The 13,715-nt window shown below is 35.3% G+C and overlaps 1 protein-coding gene and 1 non-coding gene across 4 annotated transcripts in view; one reads left to right on the plus strand and one right to left on the minus strand.

Annotated features, from left to right (window-relative positions):
- Nucleotides 1–13,715, plus strand: part of PRKG1 (protein kinase cGMP-dependent 1) — a 1,130,349-nt gene that overhangs the window by 892,501 nt on the left and 224,133 nt on the right. The window lies entirely within an intron of this gene.
- Nucleotides 6,159–6,289, minus strand: LOC141572972 (small nucleolar RNA SNORA26). The gene has a single exon (XR_012498561.1). It is a non-coding gene; the product is annotated as a small nucleolar RNA SNORA26 (small nucleolar RNA).

Below are 13,715 nucleotides of genomic sequence, written 5' to 3' on the forward strand. Positions count from 1 at the left end.
TTATTTGTTGTACTTTGTTTTTGTAGCATTTTATATTTTTATTATTCCTTTGGAAGCATCCGTGCTGTCCATAGCAGTTCCCAGTAGACCACTGAACATGAGGCATCCCAGTAGCAAAAATTGAAAGTCACTGATCTGGTCAGACTAAAGCAAATGGAATGGAGAAAGTGAAGCTGCCTTTTTCTAAGGACTCCCTGGGATGACACCCACATGAGGCAGTCATAATTTGAAGCAGCAGGATTAGCCTAAAGCCTGGCAATAACAATCCGTGACGACAGGATTCTGTTGGGAGAATGTGCAGGCTGATCCTGTCACACCAATATGTGACTACTGTCTGTCATGGTTTCATTAGCACCTCCAGGAGCTGGAAAATACTCTTCATATGAACCAAGGTGAACTGATCTGTTGCGCATTGCATTAAACTAGACTCAGCAGAGCCCTCGCAGTCTTTTTAAAATTTCTTGCTGCCTCCACGCCACACTCATTTCCCACTCAAACCATCTTTTCTCCCTCAAAAGTAACATCATTCTTCTCCTCATTCAGGTGCAAATTCCTGAGACATGGCTTTAATTTTTATCACAGTCCCTTGCCTGCTTCTGGAAGCCACTAGAAAAATTCCACCTCAACAGTTTCTCTTCAAGGAACTATTTTCTGCTCCATTACCCTGAACTCATTCTGCTTTAGTCCTATTTATGTCTTTCACTCGGTATATTAGGTTAGAAGGGTCCTTTGCAAATCTCGGGACTTCTCCCACAGATGCAAAAATAGCTCACACCACTTTAAACAATTTGTCTTCAGACTTAATTTTTCTGACACATCTGTTTTCATTGGATGGGAAAATCTTTCGTAGAAACCCTTCAACGGACTTTCCTTTGTATCTCATTGATCAGAAAACCACATTATATACCCCATTGCTACCCAAGCAATACCTGGCAAGGAGTTTAGAGTAGCTATGATTGCTTTAGATCAGGGGTGGACAAGCTATGGACCAAATACATCCTGCTGACAGTTTCCTATGGACCAGGAGCTAAGAATGGTCTTTCCATTTTTAAATGTTTGAAAAAAAAGTCAGGAGACTAATAGTTCATGATGCATGAAAATTATATGAAATTCAAATTTTTGAGCCCATGAATAAAGTTTAATTGGAACACAGTTATGTTCATTTATTTCCATATTGTCTATCATTTCTTTCCTGTTACAATAGCAGAGTTGAGGGATTGTGGGTGAAACTACATAGTCTACAAAGCCTAAAATACTTATTCTCTGGCCATTTACAGGATAAGTTTACTCATCCTGGCTTAGATCACTCTCTTTTTATTTCCTGGGGAGGTGGCCACTTTCCCTGCATATATTGCCACGTATGTGATTCTGAAACAAAGCCAGGCTTCTGTTCGCTGAAATCTGGGAGGATGATGCCTATTAGAAGGCACACGACAGTTTTGGCCTTATTGGAAATATTATTGTAGCAAATTTGTTTCTCTGCTGCTGGTCTGCCTCCCCTCTTCCCCACCCAATTCATTCTGTGTAGTGCTGGAAATGACCTTTCTAGCATTCCCTTCTTGACATGTTATTTTTCTGCTTAGCCCTTCATCATCTGTCAAATAAAGGCCAAACTCAATCTGCCATTCATTTAGTGCCCTCTGTGCTCTGGGTTCATCTTACTCCTGTGTAAACCCTACACTTTAGACATGTCAGGAATTAAGATTCTCTCTATTTCTGCAAGCATGACCTCTTTTTGCATATCTTCATATTTTCTTGCTAGTTTTCTCTTTAACTCTATCCAAAGCCTAACCATCTTTCAAGTTTCATCTTAACTGTTTCTCCAGGAATTTTTCTCTGACTTCCCCATCTGTGTAACCTTACCATTGTCTGAACCCCAAAGTAATTTGCTTGTATGTATTATGGCATTGATAACATTATGCCTATTTCAGTAATTTCTCTAAGTCTTTCCTAGGAGATAGTAAGAGTCTTGAGGTTCAGAACGTTTTTTTTTTGTTGTTGTTGTTGTTGTTTTTAAAACCAGTTCAGTAGTTTATACCTAATAAAAGATATTGAGTGAATGAGAGTATATTAGACATTGACACCCAATTATAGAGATAGTCTTGAAGCCTGATAAAACATGTTTGTTTTGGAATAGCAGAAAATGGGAAAATATATTGAATGATTTTTATTGCGATTTTGGGGGAAGAAAGACTGATGTATTATAGAGTATCTGTTTAATGACCGATTATATGCTGAGAGCATTAAATACGTTATCTGTTTCAGTACTAACAAGTAACCATCAAAAATGGGTTTTATGGGTTCATTTTTTTTTCAGTTAAAGAATAGGTTTAGAGATTAAGTACTTTGCCCAGGGAAACACAAGTATCCAAGTTTGGAATAGAACCCAAGTGTGTTTGAGTCCCTAGTTTAGACCAGGCTCTTTCCATCTCCTTTGAATGGGGGCAGCCTTCACATGGTCCATTCTGGGTGATTACAAGAGTAATCCTTTTCTACCTCACTACTAATTAAGATAACATAGGGGAGAAATAGGTTGTGTGTCACAATTAGAAAGCAATAATCAAAAGTCATTAAAAAATGGAAAAGCAAGTCCCATTATATTATGCTGGTTATAAACATTGCCCATATCTACATTTTCAAGCTTGTAAACATGCTGCTCTTAAATAAATTTAAAGTGCTTTTGCCATATGTACATTTATGTATACAAGTATATACATGTATGTATATATGTGTGTGTGTGTGTGTGTGTATGTCAAGATCACATACTTGTGAATATATATATTCACAAGTATGTGAAATTGTGACTGGGTTAATCCAGGTTTTTGCCATCTGGGTCGGGTTGACAGCATTGTATGCTAAAATTATAAAACTCTTAGAAGAATACACATTTACTTTGTGACTTTGGGTTAGCCGATGGTTTCTTAACTATGACACCAAAAATATAAGTGGCAAAACAAAGAAAAAAAGTAGATTAAATTGACTTTATCAAAAATAACCCATTCTGTGCTCTACATGAAGATATCAATAAAGTAAACAAAAACCTTTTAGAAGAAAATATTTGCAAATCATCCACCTATGAAGGAACTTACATTTAGAATATGTAACTTACAACTCAATAAAAGAGGACAAATAACCCAATTAAAACCTGGGCAAAAGGATTGAATGGACATTTTTTCCCCAAAGAATACAAGCGGCCAGTAAGCACATGTAAAGACTCTCAACATCATTAGTCATTAGGAAAATACAAGTTAAAACCACAGAGCTACATTCTGGGTTGGCCATAATAAAAAGACAGACAATAAAAAGTGTTGGGAGGATATGGAGAAATTGGGACTCTCGTACATTGAAGAGGGAATGTAAAAGGACACAGCCACTTTGGAAAACCATTTGGCAATTCCTCAAATATTAAACATTGATTTACCATATGACTCCGTGATTCCACTCCCAGGTGTATATTCAAGAGAAATGAAAACACACATACACACAAAAACTTTTACATGGAGGTCCATACAGCATTATTCATAATAGCCAAAATGTGGAAATGACCCAAAAGTCTATCAATGGATGAATGGATAAATGAAAGGTGGTATATCCATACAATGAACCATTACTCAGACATGAAAAGGAATGAAGAACTCATGTATGCTACAACCTGGATAAACCTTGAAAATAATATGCTGTGTGAAAAGAAGCCAGTCACGAAAGATATTTTGTGGTTCCATTTATATGAATTTTCCAAATTAGGCAAATCTATAGAAACAGAAAGTAGATTAGTTGTTGCTAGAGGTGATAGGGTGACAGGAGTGTGTGAGAATAGGGCGTGACTATTAATAGATACAGATTTTCTTTTAGGTGTGATGAAAATGTCTAAGTTGTTTGTCGTGATGGTTTCACAACTCTGAATATACTAAGACACACTGAAGTTTACATTTTAAAATGCTGAATTCCATTGTGTATAAGTTATATCTAGGGTTTCCAGGTGGAAATTCTCGCCCGCTCTCAGGAATTTTTTTTGCTTTCCCGTTCCTGAATCCCAAGATATAAACTGTTTTCTGTTCTCCACGATGAATCGTTTCCACAAAGTGACGGCCCATACTACCAACCACCTGGGTTCAAGGAGCCGATTTTCCCAATTTCCTGACCAACTTCTCTTGGGATTTGGGAACGGGAAAGCGAAAAAAAAATCCTGAGAACGGGTGGGAATTCCCACCAGGAAACCCTAGTTATATCTCAACAGAGGTAATTTTAAAACCTCACTTATTTGGTGTACAATTCATTAAGTCAAACTAAATTTATATTTTAAATGACGTTCTGGGCATTTGTGTCTAGTCACTTGTTTTTGACATGATTATATTCAAAGAAGGATTAGCGTTTAATCAACTTTTTCTGTGCATGTCCAATGTTTCAAAAAATGAACATTAATAAAAGCAATGCATGTAAATGATAAATCGAGTTGCCAAAAATTAGGAATGCCTACTTGCAATGTGATTGACTATATATTTTGCTCTCGGGGATGATGAGGAAGTCACAGTCACCTACCTAAAGCACACGATTACAAATATGGTAAGCTCCAAGTGCGGTGTGCTACCGTGTTTTCCCGAAAATAAGACCTAGCCAGACCATCAGCTCTAGTGCATCTTTTGGAGCAAAAATTGATATAAGATCCAGTCTTATTTTACTATAATATAAGACTGGGTATAATATAATATAATATAATATAATATAATATAATATAATATAATATAATATAATATAATATAATATAATATAATATAATATAATATAATAATATAATATAATATAATGTCAGGTCTTATATTAATTTTTGCTCCAAAAGATGCATTAGAGCTGATGGTCTAGCTAGGTCTTATTTTTGGGGAAACAGGTAGGATATATGTGATACTAGGTATAGAAGCAAAGTGCATAGAGGACATGGAGAAGGAAAACTTATTTCTTTGTGAGGTCTACTATCACAAAGGGTGAGATGAGAGATGATTTGGGAGATGTACATGATAGTCTGAACAATCTTAACTCCTTCAAATTCACATTAAGAAGACTTAACAACAACAACAACAAAAATTTCATATCAAGAGGCCTGGGGCTTTCAGTTATAAGACAAGAGCATGACAGTAGGTCAAATTCTGTCCTTGAATGATGTTTTTTCCTCTGTGCAGTGTCACTAGTGCTTCACGGAAGGGTACATGTCTGACATGGAGACATAAAGCACAGCACAGGGAATATAGTAAATAATATTGTAATAACTGTGGTGCCAGGTGGGTACTAGACTTTTTGGGGGCCACTTCATAAATTATATTAAAGTCTAAGTACTATGCTGTATACCTGAAACTAATATAATATTGAATGTCAACTGTAAATGAAAATAAACATTTTTTTAAAAAATATAAACATCAGAAAAAAATAAAGTGTACATGTCTGAGAAGAAGGAAAGTCCCATATTGGAATACATGCCAATCAAATTAATTGATTCATTTTTGTTAACATTTTTTCAGTTCCATAGCACATATATGTAGACAATAGTTCACTTTGAATTAGAATAATATTGAAGAACTGGTTTATTCATGAAGCACATTCTGGATTTTGATTCCATGCCTTACATTAAGTTTGTTCTTTTTCGATTTACACTAAATTCATCAAACCTTTATTAGGAAGTAACAAGAAAAGAGATTAGCCCTTGAGCAGAAGTGCTCATGGACTATTTGGCGAAAATAGTTCAGGTTTAGTTCACTTATTTCATGTGACTGACAGAGGCATAGCATACTTAACTCTGATCAGCTGCATAAAATTCAGAGCACCTCAGAGAGAGCAAAATCCTCGGGTGTCCAGAATATTATGCATATGTTATTGATATCAGTGTTGAAAGTGTTATCCGTAACTTTATTTAAATGACTGTGATTGCTGAAATATTTTGCAGTGCTAAAAATGTGAGCTCAAGGACAGAGCAAGAGAATTGTATCCTTTTTTTTTTTTTTAAGATTTCTTTGTCGGCTCTTAGCTCATCAGCTGGGGAAAAGAAAACCTCATCATTTTCTTAGGTTTGATTTTGAGGTTGGGAAAGTTACAGAAGTTTGCTTTGAAGTAATACCTTTTTATTTTATTTATTTATTTATTTATTTATTTATTTATTTATTTATTTATTCAGCTGTGACTCCAGACAGGATCCAAAGAGGAGTTTTATAATCTCTTCTCTGGGTTTTATGGAGACTTACCTACTTTACCTTTCTGTGTTAGCCTCTTAAGGCACTGGGTAGTAATACCTTTTTATAACCATTTGTTATCTATTCATAGTCCCCTGCCATTAAAAAAAAAAATGATTGTGTTAAGTTTTAAGTATGAAATGTATTGCCAATATAAATAAAGAACACTTAAGCTACATTAAGGGATCATTCACTTAGTTCCCTATGGCCATTTTACTTTGTGTATGTTTTTAGAGAGAAGAGGTCCAAAGATTACGATGAATAATGGAAAGTTTTTGAACTACGGATCGACAACTTATGACTTTTAATTTTGAATGACTCTTGTAGTGACTTCCTCCCAACAACATACCAACCAAAACCGTAGTGTCCAGGAGAATTTATTTTAAGATAATCACATAAAACAAAGAAGACAGTCACTTCAAAAGAGATAGTTTCCAAATGTAAGTGGAGAAAGAAGTCAAAAACACTATGATGTTTGATGAGCATTTTCTCAGAGATTTGGGCCAATTAGGAGAATGCTAGATGATGTGAGCTATGAATATCAAGTTTCCTTTGGCTGAAGACATAGTTATGCTGAGATGCTGAGCACCAGCTGCCAGAGACAAAGTCATAATGGACTGAACCCTGTGAAAACACCTGCTCCAAAGTGAACTTTGGTCCCTTAGACTTGAGTTATTTGACTCTTCAGAGCAGCCTTCACTATGATAACAGATGTACTGGATTAGAAGTGAAACCTCAGCTGCAGGGCTGTTTCATACCCAGGCAGCCCAGAGCCCATGAGATGTTAGAACTTGCTTGTTCCCATGGAGGAATAAGATGCCTCTTTCACAGCAGCTGGCATTGTGGACATTCTTCCATGCAAAGAATAGATAAAATAGGCTTCTATCTTGAGTAGTCACACTTTGCTGATACAAGAGCTCTTAAGAAATATAGGGAAGTCTGTTGAGTTCATTTCTTCAATACTCTCTTATTGTACTGATGGTTGGTAATTGTAAAAAAGTTACCAATGGGAATGAGTAAAGAACACTTAGTTGTGATGCTTGCCATATATTTGCGGTTGGTTAATACATAAGCATTATATCTGCAACTAGAGTTAGGAATCAAAGCAAAAAACTTGTCATATTTGGAAATTACAAATTCTATTAAAAGTTTCAAATACATATCTTCAAGTTGTATGTTTGACTTTTAAATTTGAGGTTAATTAAGTATGTAATTAAGTATGTAATTTTATGATGCTCTTGATGTAAATGATATCCAGGAAAGAAAGGAAAGCTGTCTATGAATTGCCTATGCATGTTCCATATACCTTTTTCTTACAGATTTTTGTTTGGGGAAGGTGTCTTTTTCTTGTTGATGAGTAAGAATTCTTTATACTTTTTAAACACTAATCTTTTGCCAGTTATATATTTGCCCCTTCTCTGTAGCTTGTCTCTCTTCACTTTAAAATAATAAGGCCCTTGGTCTATAAAATGTTTTTTTTATGTTAATTTAAATATAGATTTAAATTTTAATTAAAATATCAATCTTTTATTTTATGGTTTGACCTTTACAGTGAAATTAGTAGGGGGCAATTGTAGGGTGTTAAATAGTGGAGAGTAACATCATCAAATATATGTTTTGTTAAATATTTTTATTAAAATATAGCTAACATACAATATTATATTAGTTTCTGATGTACATCATAGTTGTTCAACTATAGTACTCACCTGGCACTATACATAGTTATTGTCATATTATTGATTATATTTCCTATACTAAACAAATGATCACCATATGTCCAGCAACCATCTAGCACTGTACCACGCCATCACAATATTATTGACTTTTATTTCCTTTGCTGTATATCCCAAAGACTTCTTTGTTTTATTCCTGAAACTTTGAACCTCTTATTCTCCTTTATCTTCCCCCCTTTTTAAATTTTCAATTACAGTTGACATTCAGCATTATTTTGTATTAAGTTCAGGTGTACAGCGTAGTGGTTAGACATTTATATAATTTATGAAATGATCCCCCTGACTAGTACCCACCTGGCACTATACATAGTATTACCATATTATTGATTATATCCCCTATGGTTTACTTACATCCCCATGACTATTTTATAACTACCAATTTGTATTTCTTAATGCCTCCACCTTTTTCACCCTGCCCCAACCCCCTCCCATCTATCACTCCGATAGATCTATTACCCATATGACACCATACGTAGTTAAATATGTGTTTTTTAAAAAATCATTCTTGTCACATGGGGAGTGGATTGGAAGGGGCAAGATGAGGCAGGACAAAATAGATAGAAGTCATGTAATAATTCAAGGTCGAGTTGCTGGCAACTGAGACCAATGTAATGATAATCCCTATACTACGCATCTCCAGAGATGAAGAAAAGTAAATTCAAGGTAAATTAAGAAGGTAAACAGATTCCCTGTAGTGCCAATCAATAACTCTGGCTATTACCTCTATAGAAGTCCCATAAAAGGCAACTTAAAAGTTCTGAATAGAACATTTCACCTACGACCCATCTTTTCTTTGAGAAATGTCTCATAGTTCACTGAGTAGTATGAGTATCATGAGCCTAGGAACAATTTAGGGAATTTCTAAAGTCAGCATGGAAGAAAATAATCTGCTAAAAGCCAGGACAACCTTTACAGAGTGACCTTCTCACAGCAATGATTCCTTGTCCTTGTAGTCTTTCATTATCCAAAACATTTCACCTACCTCTCTAAAATGTCATCATGGAGCATTGACTTTAACAGATATTCACAGGATTAACAAACTGCTTAACAATACAAATGGTTCATTCTGGAAGTTTAATCATTCACACATTAGTGTCAACATATTTAATCGGATTTCTGGCTGACATCATCTGCACTAAAGTAAAAGGGAGTTTTTATTGACAGTACGGGAAGTGAAGTCACTTTGGAGGTCTTATGGATTGAGACAGATTTATCTGACTATATCCATTGTGTGAGTATGTAAGTCAGCTTGAGATCCTAGTGCTCGAGGGAGAAAAGGAGATGGAATTCTGCATTTTTAGAGTTGTCTGCAAAAACAAAATGTTGTCTCCGAAGTGAAAAAACAGCTTCTTTTGCATTTTTCTTTTCTCCTTTTATCTCACTCTCCATTCTTTAGTTTGTAAATTTGATCATTATTTGCCTGATCTTGGTATTTTGATGGTATTAACAGAATTCAAGTTTAGACTGTCAAATGGGTAAATTGGATTGAGTGGGTGAGTTTGGGAGTTAAAATGTTATTTATACAATTATTTCATAGAGAAACATACATTCTAAGTTCCAAATACCAACTCAAAAAGTAGAAATGTTGGAAACTCCGCTTATAATTTGAGAACTATGATAACCTCTTTTAAGTGTAGTTAAGTTTCCCTATCTGTTTTAATTTAGAGATGGAAATCGTGCATCTATTCTCTATGTAGATTAAGTCCATTAATAAATCGTGGGGTATGTGATAAATCCACTTTGTGTTCTTTCCTGTGCAGCAGTGGTTTTCAACCTGAGATCTATGAACCCACTGAAATTACATGCCCTATTTTGTGAGCAGATGTGTGAGTGTGGGAAAACACATAGGGAAAGAACATACATTTCATGGTCTCTTCTTCCCCATCATCATCTACTAATCTGAAGATCTCCTATTTCTTTAACATATTCAGCTTCTTTCTTCTTTGGAAATACTTTGAAGGTATGGAGGAAGAAAATATTATTTTTATTTGCTTGTGATGATTACTTAAGAAGGCACTGGTATGACTTCTATAAGACCTATGGCATTATTTTTCCCTATTCCCACTTCTGTTGGTCTGGGCTTTAAATCTCTATAATGACTTCTAGATTACTCTCCAGCAGTCCAGAACTATGCAGTCTGCTCTCCTGGATTAATCAGGCCTAAAACTGTATAGAATATGTGTGTCTCTGTGTGTACATACGTATATGTGTGTATATGTAAATGTAGATATATATAATATTTTTCTCAAATGCCTCGACTAAGTTGAATTTTTTTTTTAACTTGGACATAAACTAGATAATTGTTTTCATAACATAGATAATTCTTTTCATATCCAGTCAGTAAAAGAAAATAGGTGTCTAGAGTGATGAGTTCATTTTAAATTGATCTTGACAGTTTGATTAAGAAAACATGTTATTAGCTTGATATGTGCAAAACTCAGGCTGAGATTTGAGTCCAAGTGCTTTCTTTTTACCTGCTGAGGGGAAGAATCAAATTCAAAGCATTCTTTGAAATTACCATCTGAATGAGGCCTAAGATATAATGTATAAACTGTTCTTATAATTACCTTTTATGAGAAGAAACTATTACTGAGTAGTTTGTAAAATTTTTCTCATTATCTAGCTTATACACATGGAGCTTTAAGATAGGTTCCCAGCACAATTTTGTAACAGTTTTCTCCTTTCCTTATTCCAGGCTGCTTATTTTGTCTTAAATAGGTCTAGCTCAGTGTGACAGGCTGGGATAAATCTATACTGTGCCGTGATAAATCTTCTCATTAAAAAAATTAAAAATACAGTTTACAGAGCTGTCTTCAGAGCCATGTGCGACTAACAAAAGGAAAAGACATTGTGAACAAGAAACTTGGACCCGGGGAGTAATCTAGTAGGATCATTAATAAAAGTTTCCATTTATTTAGCTCTTGTGCTTATTTTATGTAGCACTTATTATTAACCCATTGAGTAAGATTATTATCATCCATGTATTATACATGATGAGACTGAGGCTGAGAGAGGTTGAATAACTTGCTTTAATTTACAGTTGCTTGCAAGTGGCAATGCCAGGATTCCAACTCTGATAGGGTTATACAGAGGATTTAAAGAGCTGGTACAGGTGAGATACTCAATCCAGAGGTACTCTGGCAACATCACTCATTGGGTGAAGGAGGAGCAGTGACTGCAGAAGTAGCAGCCGCAGCAGTGTCTCTTTCAGTTCAGTGATCTACATACCCTTTCACTCTAGCTTTTCATCCAGATGGCTCTATCATTCTGAGTGTTTTTATTTGCATGACAATTGTGAGGTTGACTTAGAGCCTTCTGTTCTGATGTTCTTCCTCATTATCTTGACACCGCCTTTATAAATTTGCAACTCTAACCCCCACCTTTAGGACTGTCTCTGGTTCAGTGATTCATCACCACTAAGCCATTCTTAGGGACTTTCTTGCTAGGTTAACTGCTGCTCTGAAAGATGGTGTCTCTCCAACAGTTGGTGGCCTAAGCCACAGGTGTTCTCTGTGAGGAAATAGAACAGGATTTAAGGATGCTCAAAGCTCTGTTCTAAAAGCAGGAAATCATTCACTTCCTTGTGAAGATAAGCATTTCTCATCTCTCTGAGAATGCCACACAGTCCTCAATCTGATCTTCACTCCCAAACTTCTGCTGCTGCTCTGGTTTTCTTTCTCCAGACAAGTTTGAGGAACTTAGTCTACTTTCTTCTTTCTCATCCTGGTGATTTATATTTACAACGTTCTAGGGGTTTATATTTACAAGGCTTGGTTCTAGAGTGTAATTCACTTACCTCGAATTTTATGTTAGACAGTAAGTCTTTCAAGCCTTCCTCCCTGTCTTTTGGACAGCATATGGGAGAAAACCACATTGATCCATTTCTCCATGTGGTCCTGTATCCCTGACAAATGTCTTCTTCTACAAGTGGTTGTCCCTATTATCTCAAAGAGGCAGTATGTATCTCTAAAGACCTCCCAAGTAGGTATTATTATTGCTATTTTTCTGCCTATCCAAGAACATCTTTGAGCATTTTCTCACAGGACTTAGTGATTTTCTTTGTTCCTATTTCAGCTGTAGGACTAGTCAATTTCCAAGCTCTGCTGTCATCCCCAGTGTGAAAGCATAGATTTTTCTAACTGAAAAAGACTGAGCAGTCCCTGGGAATGAGCCTTGCTCCTGAGGTCCTCAGTGTCTTCACTCCTTCCAATATTGTTTTCTCCCTAGAACTGTGTGTTCTTTCACAACCACCAGGAGGGGAGCCTGTGTTATTGTTTCTTCATATATCGAAATTCGCCTGTTGAGCTTTTCTAATCTAGTGAAAAAATACTCTCTTATTCAACATGTGGAACATTGATATATGCTCCCTGAAGTTGAAAAAAGGCTCTACTTTTATCACCTTGACAAAGGAACATAGGAAACGGACGATAGTTCTACAAGGAAAAGGGAAACAGGCAATTCAACTTTCCCAGTCACTCTCATCATCATTTTATGAATGCTTACATACCCATCGGGTACCTTACAGACATCAGCTTGTTTAATCTTTGGTAACCCTGATAGGTACTTGCTATCATCTCCACTTCATATTCATAGAAACTAGATTCGGAGATGTTTAATTACTTGCTTATGATCACATAAATCTTAAGAGGCAGAGCTTTGATTCAAACTATTTCTGTTGGTTCCCCAGCTGATGCACTTTTTATTCTGTCTAATATTGACAGAAAACTTTTTGAGTAACTTTGAGACCACTGAAACCATTTTGAACAAAATGTTATGGTTAATGAATCGTACATGGTACATGCTTGATAACATGCCTGTTATAATAGTGAATAAGACATAAGCAGGGTCATATCACACAGGATCACGTAGTTACGTTGACTTTATCTAGAAAGTTAGGCAACTTTAATGACTTTTTTTCTTAATGCAAAGAATAATGGTAGATTATAGGTGAATATTATTCATTATCTACAAATTTCTCAGTAGACAAATCTTGACATGTAAGATAGGCCAACAAAATTTCCTATTTCTCTGAAGTGATATAGCATTAAATATTTTTATATGAGTGCATATATGTTCCCTTTATTGATTTGTGAGAGTTAAAAAGTATATTTCACCTACTGATTCCTTCTCAGTTGCACATACTAAAAACTTCAAATTTTGTTGTTTTATCACTTCATGGTAATTTGATGAGTAGAAAATTACTATTTTATATGATCTAATTTATCAATGCTTGTTTTACATTTTATATGTACTTATAGGATACATGTTTTTATAGGATGTAAATGTTTATATTCTACATATTTTCTTACATTGTCTACAAGAAGTATTATAATTGATTTGGGGGTCTGGTGTGTGGTAAGGGTCCAATCTCATTTTTTTCCATATGTTGTATCCAATTATTCCAGTACTATTTATTGTAAAGTTCCTTTATCTACCAACTAATAATATGCATTGATACCACTGTCATAAATCAAATATATATATATATATATATGTAAACTTCTGGTTTTTGGTGAGTGGGGGGCTTTTCTTTAAAACATTAAATCAGAAATTAATCAAGTTATAACCAAATGCAACAATTGCTGGGCTAAATTATAAGCATGGATTAAAAAGAAGAGGTTATTGCATTTATATTCTGCTCCAAACTACATCTCAGTTACGAATGCAGCTGTCCACACTTTACTCTTTTGTTTCTAATTCCAAATACAGGTTGAAGGCATTACATTGTCCAGGACAGAGCTACAAATTGTGTCAGAGGGACATGCCT

This window comes from Rhinolophus sinicus, linkage group LG07 (genome assembly GCF_036562045.2).
Source record: "Rhinolophus sinicus isolate RSC01 linkage group LG07, ASM3656204v1, whole genome shotgun sequence".
In the NCBI taxonomy this organism is placed as follows: Eukaryota; Metazoa; Chordata; class Mammalia; order Chiroptera; family Rhinolophidae; genus Rhinolophus; species Rhinolophus sinicus.